This window comes from Cervus elaphus, chromosome X, assembly GCF_910594005.1.
Source record: "Cervus elaphus chromosome X, mCerEla1.1, whole genome shotgun sequence".
Classification (NCBI taxonomy): Eukaryota; Metazoa; Chordata; class Mammalia; order Artiodactyla; family Cervidae; genus Cervus; species Cervus elaphus.
Genome location: NC_057848.1, coordinates 107968972 through 107982151, shown reverse-complemented (window position 1 = coordinate 107982151; position 13180 = coordinate 107968972). Strand labels below are relative to the sequence as shown.

The 13180-nt window shown below is 37.8% G+C and overlaps 1 protein-coding gene and 1 non-coding gene across 2 annotated transcripts in view; one reads left to right on the top strand and one right to left on the bottom strand.

Moving 5' to 3' along the window:
- SLC16A2 (solute carrier family 16 member 2) overlaps nt 1-13180 on the top strand; it is a 131656-nt gene that overhangs the window by 54456 nt on the left and 64020 nt on the right. The gene's annotated exons all lie outside the window — the stretch shown is intronic.
- LOC122690941 lies at nt 11806-11912 on the bottom strand. The gene has a single exon (XR_006340195.1). It is a non-coding gene; the product is annotated as a U6 spliceosomal RNA (small nuclear RNA).

The window sequence follows — 13180 nt, the reverse complement described above, 5'->3', positions numbered from 1 at the left end:
TTCCATTTTCAAAATGTGTTTAGCAGAAACTGACTTGGCTAATGCTGCATTTGTGTTTTTATTTTGTCCTCAATGCTATTTTTGGTAGTTTTTGTTGTTGTTGATATTTTACATCCTTTTGATGTTATTACACATTGTTGACCCTACAGTAGCACTTCCCCAAGTATGAGGAATGGGTTTCTGAAAACCCATCCATGTAGGAAGAATTTTAATTAAAAACTTAAAACTTTTCACATAGGAAGTTGTCTGGGGTGGGCGGGGAATGAGAGCCAAAACTTTTGTAAATATTATGTGTTTACTAAAGCAAACTAATAATAATACCAAAAAAAGGACAATATTAATTTCTTTTTAAAGACACTGGCCTAGACAAAGGCTAGGGTCTTCAGTTAGGAGAGACTAGAAGTCCATGAGTGGGAGAGGGGACACAATCCTAAAATAGTCAGTTTCAGACCTATTGCTCTGTCACTGAGCCAGAGAATATGGCAACATGGAGGAACCTGGCCTTCAGGGTTGAGCTGGCCCATGGCCAGCAAACAGCTGTTGTTTCAGGAAAGGGGTTCAGAAAGAGATCACATGGTGTGCATCTGTTAATAGAACTATTACTAGAATGGAATATGAGATCTATCTCATGTCTTCCTTCTAGGAATCCCCAAGGAAATTGCCATACTTTTATTTTACTCTTATTTTATTTAAGTTTATATTTCCTTAACAAAATTTAAAATGGCCTCATGGGACTATTTGAAAACCAAGAGTAACTCTCAGTCCAGAAGGGTGTGGCTTGAGAAGATTTTGTCACAGTGTGAGAAGGGGCAGGCTGGAATGGGGAATCCAAGAACAAAAACTTTGCCCTGGACTCTGGAGTCCCTGCATGTGTTCCTGAGAATGAATTACTATAGAGAAAGGCAGGAGCAGAACCCTTTAGAAAGCACTGACTCATCAGCTACTGCAGCCCTCCAGGTTCTTGCTGCCCTTGCTTACCCTTCAGATTCTTCCCCTGGGCCTTAAGGCCACTCAAACCAGCTATTTAAGTATTTTTTGCTATGCTAGACTTCCAGGGAGGTTGGGGGTGGTGCTCAGCCCATCCTGTAGGTTGGAGACAGTGTTTGTGCACCAGAACAGTCCCCACTGGCAGGCAGGAAAGGGCTGGAGAGAGTTGGAGAGAGGCCTAGTGAGGAGCACAGTGCACTTTTCTTCCTCAGCCAACCCCCATGCTGGAGTGACAATTCCAGGGAGGTGGGATGCATTGTTCTTGGCTAGCTGCAAGTTTCTGGGCAATGAACAAAGCAATCTAGAGGCTGTACGGGGGGGAAAATGATGAGGAGGGGACTAAACAGGAGGTGGTGGAGGCTATCTGGACCAGGAGCCCCTGGGGCTGCCCAGGAGACTGACTGATCTGCTTACAAACATTAGAACTTCCCTCTCCGGCCCTCCCAGACCCCAGGGAATGAGGATTGCTTTGCTCTCCTAGATCAGGAAGAACATGATGTCCTTATCTGGTGGGGGAGGGCTGGTCAATACCACCTCCAAGGAGAAATGAGAAGGGAACCAGGAGACCTGCAAACCCAGCAGGCAACGCCATTGAGGGAAACCTAAGAAGAAGGATACAGACTCCATCCAACGCCCCAGGGTTCCAGGAGTCCGGATGGGCGGAGGATTCAGACTCCATACTCTCTCACCAATGCTTCAAAAGCCTTGGTGCTTGGGGGCTGGTGTGAACTTTCTACTTTCTTTGTCTTTATGAGCTTCTTCTAGACCTGCCTCTAAAGAGCTACAAAAGCCAAACAGCTACTCAGGCAACAGCAGCACTTCTCTGGGTCCCTTCATGCCATTCCTCTCACTTGAATGTATTTTATCTGAGATTTGCTGCAGACCCACCCTTCTTCTAGGACTATTATTTCTCTGTGCCTATTCTCAACACAAAGAAATTTGACCCACTGAGCCTGGTGAAAACAAAGTTGCCCTTCCCTGAGTTGCTTTACCAAGCTCCAACCCACTTACAGCCACTCTGAGCACTGGTTTAATGACATTGGAGGCACAATAAAACATCACCTGGCTCCAGAAAAAATGGTTCTGAAGAATTTATTTACTGGGCAGCAATGGAGAAACATAGAGAATAGACTTATGGACATGGGGAGAGGGGAGGAGAGGGTGAGATGTATGGAGAGAGTAACATGGAAAATTACATTACCATATGTAAAATAGATAGCCAACAGGAATTTGCTGTGTGGCTCAGGGAACTCAAACAGAGGCTCTGTATCACCCTAGAGGGGTTGGATGGGGAGGGAGATGGGACGGAGGTTCAAAAGGGAGGGGATAAATGTATACCTATGGCTGATTCACTTGCTCCTTGGAAGAAAAGTTATGACCAACCTAGACAGTATATTAAAAAGCAGAGACATTACTTTGCCAACAAAGGTCCATCTAGTCAAACCTGTGGTTTTTCCAGTAGTCATGTATGGATTTGAGAGTTGGACTACAAAGAAAGCTGAGTAGCTGAGTGCAGAAGAATTGATGCTTTTGAACTGTGGTGTTGGAGAAGACTCTGGAGAGTCCCTGGGACAGCAAGGAGATCCAACCAGTCCATCCTAAAGGAAATCAGTCCTGAATATTCATTTGAAGGACTGATGCTGAAGCTGAAACTCCAATACTGTGGCCACCTGATGCAAAGAACTGACTCATTTGAAAAGACCCTGATGCTGGGAAAGACTGAAGGCAGGAGGAGAAGGGGATGACAGAGGATGAGAAGGCCGGATGGCATCACCGACTCAATGGACATGAGTTTAAGTCAACTCTGAGAGTTGGTGATGGATAGGGAGGCCTGGCGTGCTGCAGTCCATGGGGTCACAAAGAGTCAGACACACTTGAGCGACAGAACTGAACTGGCTGATTCATGTTGAGGTTTGACAGAAAACAACAAAATTCTGTAAAGCAATTATCCATCAATAAAATATAAATTAAATAAATCACCTGGTAAGAGGGGTGTGGGAATTCTGAAATTTAGGATTTGGGTTGAAACCATGATATCCTGATCAAAGTTATGGTTGCTATAGGTCTAGCATGGTTCAGAAGTCCATGGCTTTGTAATAATACACAATACTTATTGTGTACTTATTAATACTCTCTCTAGAGTATTTTAGCCCAGGCTCTACTTTCTTGGCCCAATTCTGTCAATCCAGGTAACTTAATGACCATGGACGCTTTTCCTGGAAAAACTGATGGGTTTTGTTCAATTCAACAAAACTTTCCTGAGTACCTACTTTGTTGTGGAGGGATAGGTAGTCTTGAAGTGGAGGAGAGGAAACAGGGTGCTGGATGGTGGTTATATCTGGGCTCCACATCTGGCAGGTCTACTCACTATGTGACTTCAGACAAGTTACTTCTCTTCCTTGGGTCTCAGTTTCCTTATAAGTAAAATTAAACGTTTGGATTCCACTGTGTCATTGTTGTTTAGTCCCTAAGTTGTATCTGACTCTTTTGCAACCCCGTGGACTGTAGCCTACCAGGCTCCTCTGTCCATGGAATTCTCCAGGGAAGAATACTGGAATGGGTTGCCATGTCCTCCTCCAGGGGATCTTCCCAAGCCAGGGATCAAACCCACATCTCTTATGTCTCCTGTATTGGCAGGCAGGTTCTTTACCACTAGTGCCCTGGTAAGCCTTTTTTACTGTTCCCAAATTTTTCACCCTTAAAAATATTTCCCCTCCTGGACCATATATTTTTGCAAGATTTTTTAACCAATAAATATATTGCTTACATGGTAACTTATTTCTTCATCTTATTAGCTTAAGTAATAACTGCCCATCAGAACGCCTGACCAGTAAAGATAATGACTGTTATAGGCAAAGAGAAAGAAATTTCACACTTTAGTGAGCATGTGCTACATGTCACCTTATCTTGGGTCAATCTAGAATTTCTTTGAGGGTTTTGGATTCATTCAATGATTTCTCTCCTCCCTTCCATTCCCTCCTTACTACCTTCTACCATTCTCAGTTAGGGGCTACTGGAATAGATGGTCACTAAGCTCCCATCAGCCGTTTACATGCCCCAGGGAATGAGTCCATGCTCCCAACTTGCTGCTCCCAAACCTGGCTCCCCTGTTTCTGTGACACTGCCATACTAGTCCCTCAAACTGTGGTTGCTTTGTAGAGTGGTAGACCTTCTTCTCTGCGTTGTTTCTCCCCAGTTGTAAGGCCTCTGTGAAGTATGGTCAAGAATCCAGATGGGCTAGTGGGATGAGGGCAAGGATCCTCACCACAAGTAAGCCAAGCTTGAATGACAAGGTTCTTTTGGTCTGCTTGCCATTGTTCGGTGGAGGTGGTTAATGAAGGGTATGCTTCTTATAGGTTCCTATCTTACCCAAAACAAAATGCTCTCCTGTGATTTGGAGACACATAGAACACTGGAAAACATGAAGTACATTTTTAATTTGAAAGTGGAATCCTCCCAAGGGGCAGATGCCAGATTGAGGGTAGCATGTTTGGCTTAGGGACAGTCCTCACCCTTCCCAGGCTGAACTAGGTCACTGTATACCCAGTGAGCTCTCAGCCAGAGAGAGAGGTTTAAGTCTCTCTAACGGTTTACGCCTCTTATCTGTTTTCCTGTCTTTCTCTGTCTCTGCTCCTCCTGTGCCCATATGTTAAAGAACATATTTTTAGAATCCTTTGTGATGTAGACAGAGAAACAAAGATCTAGAAGAATAAAGGACTTGACTTAGGCCATAGAGCAGCTTGTGGTAGAGCTAACTGGAGTCTAGGGCTGTGGGTTGAAAGAAGCTTCTAAAACAGAGAATATCCTAAGTGTGCGGGGTGGGGGTGAGGCATGCAGAAAACAGGTTAAGACCCATACTGTGGACTTCGTGGCCACCTCTAGAGTTGGTTTGCTATTTACCTAGTAGGCTCCTAGGACTGGCACCAAAGTCTCTCTCAGAAACAGAGATGCTGCCTCTGAGTAATTCTTTTGGAGCTTGAAAATTGTGCATATTTAATTTTCCAAAAATAAAATCTTAGTATAGTGAGACCTTATAGGAACAAGGCTCAGGGCAGGCCCTGGGGGAGGCAACTCAGAGAAGACAATTGAGAAAGCTCCCAGTGATAACTTTTGCAGTCTACACAGTTTACAAAAGCCTAACTGGTATTCCTGCCTCCTCTCATATATTCTACAGACTAACTATTGTCAGGGCATGCTCCATAAACTGGAAATCTGACTTTGTCAGTTCCTAACCCAGATACAAATCTTGAATCTCCATTGACTTGGTAAGATTAGGTCCAAACTCCTGAGCACACTATTCAAGTTCCCAGGCTGCTTTCCCAGGCTCATATTCTTCCACCCAACACCTACCTAAATCACCCACACATACCTTCTCCATTTACCTTCATGTCATTCATATTTCAAGCACCCAAACCATTGTTCATGCTGTTCCATCAGCTTGAAATCCTTTCTTTACTTTGTGATTATTTAATTATCCTTCAGGACTCAAAGATCACCTTCTATTCTATTAAGCTTTCAAAAAATATCAGTTTTATTGAGACAAAATTCATATGCCATACAAACAACACATCTTAAGTATACAATCCAGTGGTACTTAGTATATTCACAGGATTGTATAACCATCACAACAATCAATTTTAGAACATTGTCATCTTCAAAAAGAAGCCTATACCCTTTAGCTCTCACCCCTCAATTCACCATTCCTGCATCTTAGCAAACACTAATCTACTTTCTCCCTATATGTCTTTCATGTTCTAGACATTTCATATACATTGAACTATACAATATGTGGTCTCTTTTGACTGGCTTTTTCACCTAGTATAATGTTTTTGGAATTCTCCTATGTTGTAGCATGTATTATTAATTTATTCATTTTTATGGCTGAATAATATTCCATTATATGTATATATCACATTTTGCTTATCCATTCATCAATTCATGTACAGTGGGGTTGTTTCCATTTGGGTGATATTATAAATAATGCTGCTATGAACACATATTCAAGTTTTTTTGTAGATATATATTTTCATCTGTCCTGCATATATACCTAGAAATAGATTTGTTGGATTATATGGTAACTCTATGTTTAACATTTTAAGGGACTGCCAAAATATTTTCTAAGGTAACTGAATCATTTTACATCCCCACCAGGAGTGAATGACAATTTCAATTTGTCCACATCCTTACCAACATTTGTAATTTTCCTCTTTAATTATTATTATAACCACCCTACATGTATGCAGGCTCAGTCGCTGGAGTCATGCCTGACTCTTTGTGACCCTGTGGACTGTAGCCAGCCAGGCTCCTCTGTCCATGGGATTCTCCAGGCAAGAATACATGAGTGGGTCACCATGCTCTCCTCCAGGGGAATCTTCTCCATTCAGGGATTGAACTTGTGTCTCCTGCATTGCAGGTGGATTCTTCATCACCGAGCCACTGGGGAAGCCCTATAACAACCCTAGTCAGTGTTAGTTTTTTGTTTTGTTTTGGTTTTTTTGCAATTCTACATTTTTCTTTTGATTTACACTTCTTTAGTGATGTTGGACATCTTATCATACACTTAATAACCGTTTGTATTTCTTCTTTGGAGAAATGTCTATCCAAATTTTTTTGGTCTGATTTTGAAAAAGACTATATTTTTAGAGCACTTTTAGGCTTGCAGCAAAATTGAGTGGAAGGTACAGAGATTTCTCATATACCCCCTGCCCCAACACACACAGAGCCTCCCCTACTATAAACATTCCAAGCCAGAGTGATATATTTATTACAGTGAGTGAACCTACATTGGTACGTCATCAGTATCCAAAGTCCATAGTTTACATTAGGTTCACTCTTGGTATCAGTACATTCTATGAACTCTGAGAGATGTCGAACTCCCCCATTATAGTATACAGAATAATTTCACAGCCTAAAAAATCCTCTCTGTCCTACCTATTCTTCTCTCCCTCCCCCTGAAGCCCCGGAAACCACTGATTCTTTTATTGTCTCCATAGTTTTGCCTTTTTCAGGCTGTCATATAGTTGAAATCATATGGTATGTACCTTTTCCAGATTGGCTTCTTTCACTTAGTAATGTGCATTTAAAGTTCCTCCATGTTTTTTCATGTCTTGATAGTTCATTTCTTTTTAGTACTGAATACTATTCCATTTTCTGGATGAACCACATCCATTTACCTGCTGAAGGACATCTTGATTGTTTCCAAGTTTAGGCAGTTATGAATAAACCTGCTATAAATAATCATGTGCAGATTTTTGCATGGACATAGGTTTTTTGATTCATTTCCTTAAATACCAAGGAGCATAATTGCTGGATCATATGTTTAGTTTTGTAGGAAACTGCCAAAATGTCTTCCAAAGTGACTGTACCATTTTGCCTTCTCACCAGCAACAAATGACACTTTCTGTTGCTCTACATTCTCACCATCATTTTGTTGTCAGGGTTATGGATTTGTCCATTCTTATAGGTACATAGTGGTATATCATTGTTTTCATTTGCAATTCTCTAATAACACATGATATGCCATGTCTTTTCATATGCTTATTTGCCATTTATATATCTTTTTCAGTGAGTTATCTGTCAAAATCTTTTGCTCAATTTTTAACTGAATTGTTCATTTCCTTGTTGAATTTTCAGTTCTTCTTATATTTTGAATAGCAAACAGTCCTTTATCAGATATGTCCTCTACAAATATTTTCTCCAATCTGTGGCTTATTTTCTCATTTCTTGATATTGTCTCTTGCAGAACAAAATTTTTAAATTTTAATGAAGTACAATTTATCAATTTTTTCTTTCATGGATCATATCTAAAAAGTCATCACCACAGCTAAGGTTGTCAAGATTTTCTCCTATATTATTTTCTGGGAGTTTTAGAGTTATTGCAGTACAATATGGAAAAAAGAGTGGTAAGAGGGAATATCCTTCCCTTGTTCCTGATCTTAGCAAGAAAACTTCTAGTTTCTTATCATTAAGTGTGATGTTAACTATAAGTTTTTTGCAGATGTTCTTTACCAGGTTGAGAAAGTTCCCCTCTATTTAGAGTTTGCTCAGAGTTTTATCAGTAGTAGGTTTCAGATTTTGTCAAATGCTTTTTCTGCATCTGTCGATGTGCTCATTTGGTTTTAGTTCTTTAGTCTGGTTATGATAAATTGCATTAATTTATTTTTGAATGTTGAACCAGCCTTGCATACCTGTGATAAATTCTACTTGGTTGTGGTGTATATATCTTTGTATCCATTGTTGGATTCTAATATTTTGTTGAGATTTTTGCACATATGTTCATGAGAGATATTGGTCTGTAGTTTTTTTTTGTAATGACTTTGTCTAGTTTTGGTGATAGGGTAATGCTGGTCTCAGAATGAGCTAGGAATGATTCCCTCTGCTTCTATCTTTTGGAAGAGATGGCCAAGAATTGGTATCATTTCTTCCTTAAATGCTTGGTAGAATTCACCAGTGAACCCATTTGGGCCTGGTAACTGTCTGTTTTGTAAGACTGTTAATTACTGATTCAACTTCTTTAATAGATATGGCCTTATTCATATTGTCAATTTCTTCTTGTGTGAGTTTTGGCCAATTGTGTCTTTCAATGAACTGGTCTATTTTATCTAGGTTATCAAATGTGTGCCATAGAATTGTTCATAATATTTCTTTATTATCCTTATAATGTCTATGGGATCTGTAATGACATCCCTCTTTCATTTTTGATACTAGTAATTTATGTCTTCTCTCTCTTTTTTTTCTTGGTTAGCCTGGCTAAGCCTTATCAATTTTATGTATCTTTCCAAAGATTAGCTTTTAGTTTTATTGACTTTCTCAATTGATTTCCTATTTTCAATTTCATTGATTTCTGCCCTGATTTTTATTTTTTCTTCTGCTTACTTGTATTTAATTTGCTCTTCTTTCTCTAGCTTCCTAAGGTAGAAGCCTAGGTTATTGATTTACAGATTTTTCTTCTTTTCTAATATAGGCATTTGATGCTATAAATTTCTCTATAAGCATTGCTTTCACTGCATCCCATAAATTTTGATATATTTTAATTTTCATTTAATTCAAAATTTAAAATTTCTCTTGATACTCCTTTTTTGACCCATATGTTATTTAAAAGTGCGTTGTTTAATCTCCAAATATGTTCGTATTTTCCACCTTTTTGTTTTTTATCTATTTCTAGTTTAACCCATTGTGTCCTGAGAGCAGATATTGTATGATTTCTATTCTTTCAAATTTGTTAAGGTGTGTTTTGTGGTCCAGAAAACGGTCTATGTTAATGAATGTTCCTTGTGACCTGGAGAAGGTCTCTTCTGTTGTTGTTGGATGAAGTAGTCTATAGATGTTTATTAGATCCATTTGATTGATGGGGCTCTTCAGTTCAACTATGTACTTACTGATTTTCTGCCAGCTGAATCTATCCATTTCTGATAGAGGGGTGTTCTATCTGTTTTTGTTTCACATATTTTGGCACTCTGTTGTTAGGCATATTCACATTAAGCATTGCAATGTCTTCCCAGAGAACTGACCCCTTTACCATTATATAAATGTTATTCCTGAGAGCATTTCTTGCTCTGAAATCTACCCTGTCTGTAATTTTTTTTTTACCCTGTCTGAAATTAATATAGCTACCTCAGCTTTATTTTGCTTAGTATTAGCATGGAGTTATTTTTAGATTTTTCTTTAATTTCTTTTTTGTCTTTATTCATCCCTTTACTCTTAATCTGTATGAGTATTTATATTAAGAGTGGGTTCCTTGTAGGCAACACATAGTTGGGTCTTATTTTTTTATCCCCTCTGGCAATGTCATTTAATTGATATATTTAGACCATTAACATTTAAAGTGATTTTTGATATTGTTGGATTAGATTAATATTTTCCATATTTGTCACTGTTTTCTATTTGTGGCTCTTGTTCTTCATTTTAATTTTTGTCTGCCATTCTTTTTCTGCCATCTGTGGTTTTAGTTGAGCTTTCTGTATGATTCCATTTTCTCTCTTTCCATAGCAGGTAAGTTATACTTTTTTTTTTTTTTTTTACTTTTTCAAGTGGTTGCCCTAGACTTTGCAATATACATTCACAACTAATCCATGTCCCCTTTTATATAACATTATACTGCCTCATTAGTCTTATAAAAACAAAATAATCCTAATTCTTCCTTCCTGCCCCTTCTGTCATTGCTGTCATTAAACTGTTGCTATTATATTTCGAGCAAAAAATTTATCTGTTAGATCAATTAAAAATAAGAAAAATAAAAGTTTTAACTCATCTCCTCTCCAATTCTCTTTCTTTCTTTATGTAGATCAGAAGTTCTGACCTATATTATTTTCCTTCTCTCTGAAACACTTCTTCTAAGATTTTTTTGCATGGCAGGTTCACTGGCAACAAATTCTCTCAGTTTTTGGCTGAGAAAGTGTTTCTCTTTTACTTTTGGAGGTTAATTTCCCATGATACAAAATTTCAAGTTGGTGAGTTTTTTTCTCTTAGCATCTTAAATATTTCATCCCACTCTCATCTTGCTTACATGACTTCTGAGCAGAATCCAGATATAATTCTTATCTTTACTTTTCTTTAGGTGGGATAATTTCTTTCAAGATTTTTTCCTTATCTTCGTTTTTTGCAGTTTGAATATGATATTCCCAGGTATTATTTTGGAACATTTATCCTGTTTGATGTTCTCTGAGTTTCTTGGATCTGTAATTTGGTGTCTGACATTAATTGGGGAAATTCCTAGTTCTTGTTGCTTCAAATATTTTTTCTGTTCCTTTCTCTCTTTTGTCTCCTTCTGGTATTCCCGTTATGCATATGTTGAATCTTTTATAGTTGTCCCAAAGTTTATAGATATTCTGTTCCATTTTTTCCAGTCTCTTTTTCTTTGCTTTTCAATTTTGGAAGTTTTTATTGACATACTCTCAATCTCACTGACTTTCCTCAACCATGTCCAATCTACCAATGAGACTATTAAAGGCATTCTTCATTTAGGTTACACTATAGTTTTAATCTCTAGTATATCTTTTTTATTCTGTCTTAGGATTTCCTTCTCTCTGTGTACAGTGCCCATCTGTTCTTGTATATTGTCTACCTTATCCATTAGAGCCCTTACCATGTTAATCATAGTTATTTCAAATTCTTGGTCTGATAATTCCAACACCCCAGCCATATCTTGTCTGGTTCTGATGCTCTCTGTCTCTATAAATGCTGTTTTAGCTTTTTAGTATGCTTTGTAATTTTTTAGTATAATTTTAGTATAATACTTTGCCCTGTGACCTCACTTCTCTAATGAATCTAAGAAGAGTTGTTGATTTTTCAGTTTGTTGAGATTTTTATTACTTGTTAGGATATTATTGTTGAATTGTAACTGTTCTTTATAAATTCTGGATACTCAACCCTTTTCAGATAAATAATATGCAAATATTTTATCCTATCGTGTTGGTTGTCTTTTCACTTTCTTGCTGGTGACCTTTGAAGCATAAAAGTTTTTAATATTTTATTGTGGTAATATATACATAATGAAATTTACCATTTTAAGCCTATGCTTCAGTGGTATTAAGTACATTCACATTGTTGTGCAATCATCACCACCACCCATATCCAGAACTTTGTTATTTTCTCGAACTGAAACTCTATACTCATTAAATAACAACTTCCCATTTTATCCTCCTATGAACCCCTGGCAACCAACATTCTACTTTCTGTGTCTATGCATTTGATTACTCTATGTAATCTATTATAAGAGAAATTATATGATATTTGTCCTTTTTATTTTTTTTCATTTTTAAAAAAATTTATTTCTTCTGCTTGCTTTGCTCCCTCATTCTTTTTTTTTTTTTTCAGCTAAAAAATATGGAACGCTTCACGAATTTGCGTATCATCCTTGCGCAGGGGCCATGCTAATCTTCTCTGTATCGTTCCAATTTTAGTATATGTGCTGCCGAAGCGAGCACGATATTTGTCCTTTTTAAACTCATTTAACAGCATAATGTCTTCAAGGTTCATCCATGTTGTAGCATACGTCAGTCGGAGAAGGCAATGGCACCCCACTCCAGTACTCTTGCCTGGAAAATCCCATGGACGGAGGAGCCTGGTAGGCTGCAGTCCATGGGGTCGCTAAGAGTCAGACATGACTGAACAATGTCACTTTGACTTTTCACTTTCATGCGCTGGAGAAGGAAATGGCAACCCACTCCAGTGTTCTTGCCTGGAGAATCCCAGGGATGGGGGAGCCTGGTGGGCTGCCGTCTGTGGGGTCGCACAGAGTTGGACACGACTGAAGCGACTTAGCAGCAGCAGCAGCAACAGCATACGTCAGAATTTCTTTCCTTTCTAAGGTTGAATAATAGTCTATGTTTGTATATATCACATTTTGTTTATCCATTCATTCATTAATTGATATTTGGGTTGTTTCCACCTTTCAGCTATGAACATAAGTACACAAATATCTGTTCAAATCCCTGCTTTAAATTATTTTGAGTATATAACCGAAAAATATTCTTAATTTTCATGAAGTTCAATTTATCTACTGTTTTCTTTCGTTGCTTGTGCTTTCATTGTTATAACTAAGAAACCATTGCCTAGTCTAAGGCCATGAAGATTTACTTTGGTGCTTTCTTCTAAGAGTTTTATAGTTTTAGTTCTTATATTTAAGACTATGCTTCATTTTGAGGTAATTTTTATATGTGGTGTGATATAGGGGTTTTACTTCATTCTTTTGCATGTGGACATCCAATTGACTCATCACCATTTATTGAATTCACTACTTTTTCCACACTGAATTATTTTGGCACTCTTGCAAACATTAAATTCACAATAAATGCAATTTTTCTGGACTTTCCATTTTATTTTCTGGACTTTCCATTTTATTCCATTAATAGATGTGTCTATCTTTATGCCAGTACTATACTGTCTTGATTGCTGTAGATCTGTAATAAATTTTAAATCTAAAAGTATGAGTCCTCAATTTTTTTCAGCTTTGGTCATCTGGGTCTCTTGTATTTCCATGCAAATTTTAAGGTCAACTTGTCAATTTTTTCAAAAAACAATGCCATTGGGATTTTTATAGTGAACCTGTAAATCAGCTTGGAGAGATTGCCATATTAACAATTTTAAAGACATTAAACTTTTTAACCTATGAAGATGGGCTATAGTTTCATTTATTTAGGTTTTCTTTAACTTCTTTCAACAATATTTTATAATTTTCAGAGTGTTTTTACTT